This window comes from Primulina tabacum, chromosome 3 (assembly GCF_025594145.1).
Source record: "Primulina tabacum isolate GXHZ01 chromosome 3, ASM2559414v2, whole genome shotgun sequence".
In the NCBI taxonomy this organism is placed as follows: domain Eukaryota; kingdom Viridiplantae; phylum Streptophyta; class Magnoliopsida; order Lamiales; family Gesneriaceae; genus Primulina; species Primulina tabacum.
In genome coordinates, this window is record NC_134552.1 from 18733900 (window position 1) to 18739565 (window position 5666).

The window sequence follows — 5666 nt, forward strand, 5'->3', positions numbered from 1 at the left end:
CAGTCTTTACATTCATTTGTCATATCTCATAGTCATACCATGATGCTATGGCTAGTAATATTCTAATGGACTTAAACATAGCAACTGGTGAAAAAGTTTTCTCATAGACAACTCCTTGCCTTTGAGTATAACCTTTTCCAAGCAGTCTTACTTTGAAGGTCACTACCTTCCCATCCGCCCAAACTTTCTTTTGTAGATCTATTTGCACCCTATGGGAACGACTCCCTCAGGTTGATCCACCAATGTTCAGACTTGGTTTGAATACATAGAGTCCATTTTTGACTACATGGCTTCAAGCAATTTGGTTGAATCAGTATCAGATATTGCTTCTTTGAAATTCATTGGATCACATCCAACACAATGCTCATCGTGGCTTTGTTCATGAAGAAGCGTATATCTTGCAGGCGGTCTAATAACCCTATGCAGAACTTCTAGGAGCTTGTACTTCAACTACTGGTTGTTCGAAATTAGGTTCAACTACTATAGTTGAGGGAGTATCTTGAATTTCTTCAAGTTCTATCATCTTGCCCTTTATATCTAATAGAAATTCCTTTTCCAAAAAGGTGGCATTTTTTGAAACAAACACTTTTGCTTCATTGGGATAATATAAATAATATCCAACAAAATTCTTTGGATATCCTATAAAATAGCACAAAGTGGATCTACTATCCAATTTGTCTCCCATTGTCTGCTTCACGTAAGCTGGACATCCCCATATTCTCATGTAAGAATATTTGGGAGTTTTTCCCATCCATATCTCAGGCATTTTATCCACTGCTTTACTATGGACATTATTCAACAACATTGCCACAGTTTCAAGCGCAAAGCCCCAAAACGATGTAGGCAATTCAGTGAATCCCTTCATGGATCGAACCATGTCCATCAAGGTTCGATTTCTACGTTCAGGAACACCATTCAACTGTGGTGTTGCTGGTGGAGTCCACTGTGAGAGAATCTCATTCTCTTTTAGATAACCCAAAAATTCAGCACTCAAGTATTATCCATCTCGATCAGATCGAAATGTCTTAATACTCTTTTCTAGTTATTTTCCTACTTCAGATCTGAATTCTTTGAACCTTTTAAATGCTTCAAATTTGTGTTTCATAAACATACCCATACCTCGAATGGTCATCAGTAAAGGTAATGAAGTAAGAATGCCCAAATATTGTTCTAACACTTAGTGGGCCACAAACGTCCGTGTGGATCAAATCCAGTAGACCATGTGCACATTCCACGTTTCCATTGAATGGAGTCTTAGTCATTTTTTCTTTTAGACAGGACTTACAAGCAGGTAGAGAATTTTTGTCTGACAAGTCAAACATGCCTTCTCCCACTAGCTTATGCATCCTTCTTTGGGAAATATGACCTAGTCTAGCGTGCCATATTTGTGTGGGATTTGGATCATCTAACTTTCTTTGTTTGTTGTTGAAATCATGTTTACTTGGACATTCACTTATCATTTCAAGAACATTTATGGCACATATAATTTCTTATGTCCGGACTTCTTGCAGTGAAATAAATATGTTCTAACTTATCGGGCTTTATAGTACTTTTAAGTGTCTTTCAAAGTTTGCCTCTTATTGAGTTTGTTTTTCTTGTGAGGGACAGAACATTTCTTTCTCTTACCTGGTGGGCCATTTTTCGTCCGACGAGAGGCCCATTAGAAAAACAACAATTCCTTGATTTATGGTGATCTCATAAGTTATAAGCGTATTGACTAACTCTTCAAGGCTATCATCTGTCTTATTCAAATTGAAGTTCACCATAACCCCGTCAAATGAGGAAGAGAAAGACAACAAATTGATGTTATCTAGTAACTTGTTATGAATCATATATTCCAGGCCCACCACATTCTCAGTAAGCCCAATCATATGTACACCACGCTCATGGGCCAAAGCCCCATCTTGCATGCATGTAATCATGAGCTTTTAAAATGGTGTGCATCATTGTACGAGTTTCATACCATGCAACTCTTGCATGTTTATTCAAATGTCAGCAGCATTCAACATTTCCTCAAACTGTCCCTACAGTTCATTTGACATAGAAGCGAGCATGTTACACTTTAGCTTGCATACTGTGGTCCTACCATCTTGCATGCTTTGTCAGTTCAGCAGGACAGACATTAATGTGTATGTCATTTTCTCCGAATTCAGAACAATTTCCCAACCAGTCTTGAAAATTAGATTCGGTTAGCTTGTTAATAACATAAATGTATTACGTGATGAAATCGAAAATATACTGATACGGAAACAGAATAATGGTTGTTGATTATTTAAAAATAATTTTAAGATATAAAATATGGATTTTATTTTATAAATCTCTCTCCCACTATTTTGACATTTTCACCACCATCTGATGAAAAAGGGAAATCGTATTTCCTTAGTGGCACGTAGAGTCCAATTAGCCAATTATAATTCCGAATAATATCAGCCAATTATAGTTGTTCGAAATTAGGTTCAACTACTATAGTTGAGGGAGTATCTTGAATTTCTTCAAGTTCTATCATCTTGCCCCTTATATCTAATAGAAATTCCTTTTCCAAAAAGGTGGCATTTTTTGAAACAAACACTTTTGCTTCATTGGGATAATATAAATAATATCCAACAAAATTCTTTGGATATCCTATAAAGTAGCACAAAGTGGATCTACTATCCAATTTGTCTCCCACTGTCTGCTTCACGTAAGCTGGACATCCCCATATTCTCATGTAAGAATATTTGGGAGTTTTTCCCATCCATATCTCAGGCGTTTTATCCACTGCTTTACTATGGACATTATTCAACAACATTGCCACAGTTTCAAGCGCAAAGCCCCAAAACGATGTAGGCAATTCAGTGAATCCCTTCATGGATCGAACCATGTCCATCAAGGTTCGATTTCTACGTTCAGGAACACCATTCAACTGTGGTGTTGTTGGTGGAGTCCACTGTGAGAGAATCCCATTCTCTTTTAGATAACCCAAAAATTCAGCACTCAAGTATTATCCATCTCGATCAGATCGAAATGTCTTAATACTCTTTTCTAGTTATTTTCCTACTTCAGATCTGAATTCTTTGAACCTTTTAAATGCTTCAAATTTGTGTTTCATAAACATACCCATACCTCGAATGGTCATCAGTAAAGGTAATGAAGTAAGAATGCCCAAATATTGTTCTAACACTTAGTGGGCCACAAACGTCCGTGTGGATCAAATCCAGTAGACCATGTGCACATTCCACGTTTCCATTGAATGGAGTCTTAGTCATTTTTTCTTTTAGACAGGACTTACAAGCAGGTAGAGAATTTTTGTCTGACAAGTCAAACATGCCTTCTCCCACTAGCTTATGCATCCTTCTTTGGGAAATATGACCTAGTCTAGCGTGCCATATTTGTGTGGGATTTGGATCATCTAACTTTCTTTGTTTGTTGTTGAAATCATTTTACTTGGACATTCACTTATCATTTCAAGAACATTTATGGCACATATAATTTCTTATGTCCGGACTTCTTGCAGTGAAATAAATATGTTCTAACTTATCGGGCTTTATAGTACTTTTAAGTGTCTTTCAAAGTTTGCCTCTTATTGAGTTTGTTTTTCTTGTGAGGGACAGAACATTTCTTTCTCTTACCTGGTGGGCCATTTTTCGTCCGACGAGAGGCCCATTAGAAAAACAACAATTCCCTGATTTATGGTGATCTCATAAGTTATAAGCGTATTGACTAACTCTTCAAGGCTATCATCTGTCTTATTCAAATTGAAGTTCACCATAACCCCGTCAAATGAGGAAGAGAAAGACAACAAATTGATGTTATCTAGTAACTTGTTATGAATCATATATTCCAGGCCTACCACATTCTCAGTAAGCCCAATCATATGTACACCACGCTCATGGGCCAAAGCCCCATCTTGCATGCATGTAATCATGAGCTTTTAAAATGGTGTGCATCATTGTACGAGTTTCATACCATGCAACTCTTGCATGTTTATTCAAATGTCAGCAGCATTCAACATTTCCTCAAACTGTCCCTACAGTTCATTAGACATAGAAGCGAGCATGTTACACTTTAGCTTGCATACTATGGTCCTACCATCTTGCATGCTTTGTCAGTTCAGCAGGACAGACATTAATGTGTATGTCATTTTCTCCGAATTCAGAACAATTTCCCAACCAGTCTTGAAAATTAGATTCGGTTAGCTTGTTAATAACATAAATGTATTACGTGATGAAATCGAAAATATACTGATACGGAAACAGAATAATGGTTGTTGATTATTTAAAAATAATTTTAAGATATAAAATATGGATTTTATTTTATAAATCTCTCTCCCACTATTTTGACATTTTCAGCACCATCTGATGAAAAAGGGAAATCGTATTTCCTTAGTGGCACGTAGAGTCCAATTAGCCAATTATAATCCCGAATAATATCAGTCAATTATAATTTCTAAAAGGTAGAATCAATTGCATCCCTATGCAACCTCCGAGTGTTTTGCTTCACGTTTAATAAGGACCCAATAATATGACGTCGTTTATTTTCGTGTGTCAAACCGACCCATCAATATTGAATTGTAGTAGACGGTCGCCATGAGTTCCCCCAATAATATGAACCGAAGTCATGGGAGTTCCACTCAATTCACATCATATGTCCGATGGAAGTCACAGCTTTCCGGCGTCCAGGCCTCCCCAATAATATGAGCCAGACACTGTCCGCGGGTAGCGATCAACATGCAACCACGGTTGATGGAAGGCAAGGAAAAATTAAACTTTTTTAATTTTTGATTTTACGGTTTGATATAAATTTTGAATCATATTCAAAATGAGGGATTTCAATTTTAAAATTGCCTCATCATTTTAATTTTAAAAATCGCGTGCCACGAGTTTGTATGTTTGCCGGATCCATACAACTATATTATTTAATAATATACATACATGCATACTACTATATATCACATATATCATAATATGACATTCAACAATAAATAAGGATGATCGATCGCCAACATTATTAGATCCATGTGAGCCAAACATGGATCCAGGTCCAAAACCTAGGTGAATGCAGGGATGCAAATGCAACTATTACAAGAGCTTCCAATATTTTACATGTCTTCATCTCGCTCATCGGGCCCACCATCTTCCAGTCTTGATTTCCCACTATTTCTAATAATTACATTTAAAAAGCCATGGACACATAAGGGATACATCTCATGGGGTGGGAACATGCCATAAACCAGGCACACTTTAATAATATCAAATATTAAAAAACGAATAAAACAGTAAAATATCCTAACATACACCTAACACATTGTTCAAGGCTCTCGATCATCCTTCATGCATTTAATATCAAATATTAACATCAATTAATTAAATAAATTAATTAATTGATAAATCATATATCTAATAATTTTATCACTAACCACCACAATTATTAAATAATTTAATAAATTAAATAAACTCCTTTATTTAATTTCCACTTAATTCAATAATAATTGATTTCTTGTAAAACTCATTTTACCATAAATAATTAAAATCACATTTTAATTATTTATTTTACAAGAAAAATATTAATTTTCTAAAAAATCAATTTTCCAAAATAAAAATTGAACTAATTTTCAAAAATATCAATTTTCCCCAAAAATTTGAAAAAACAGAAAATTGCACCATATGCCCAAACAATTCAAACTCATC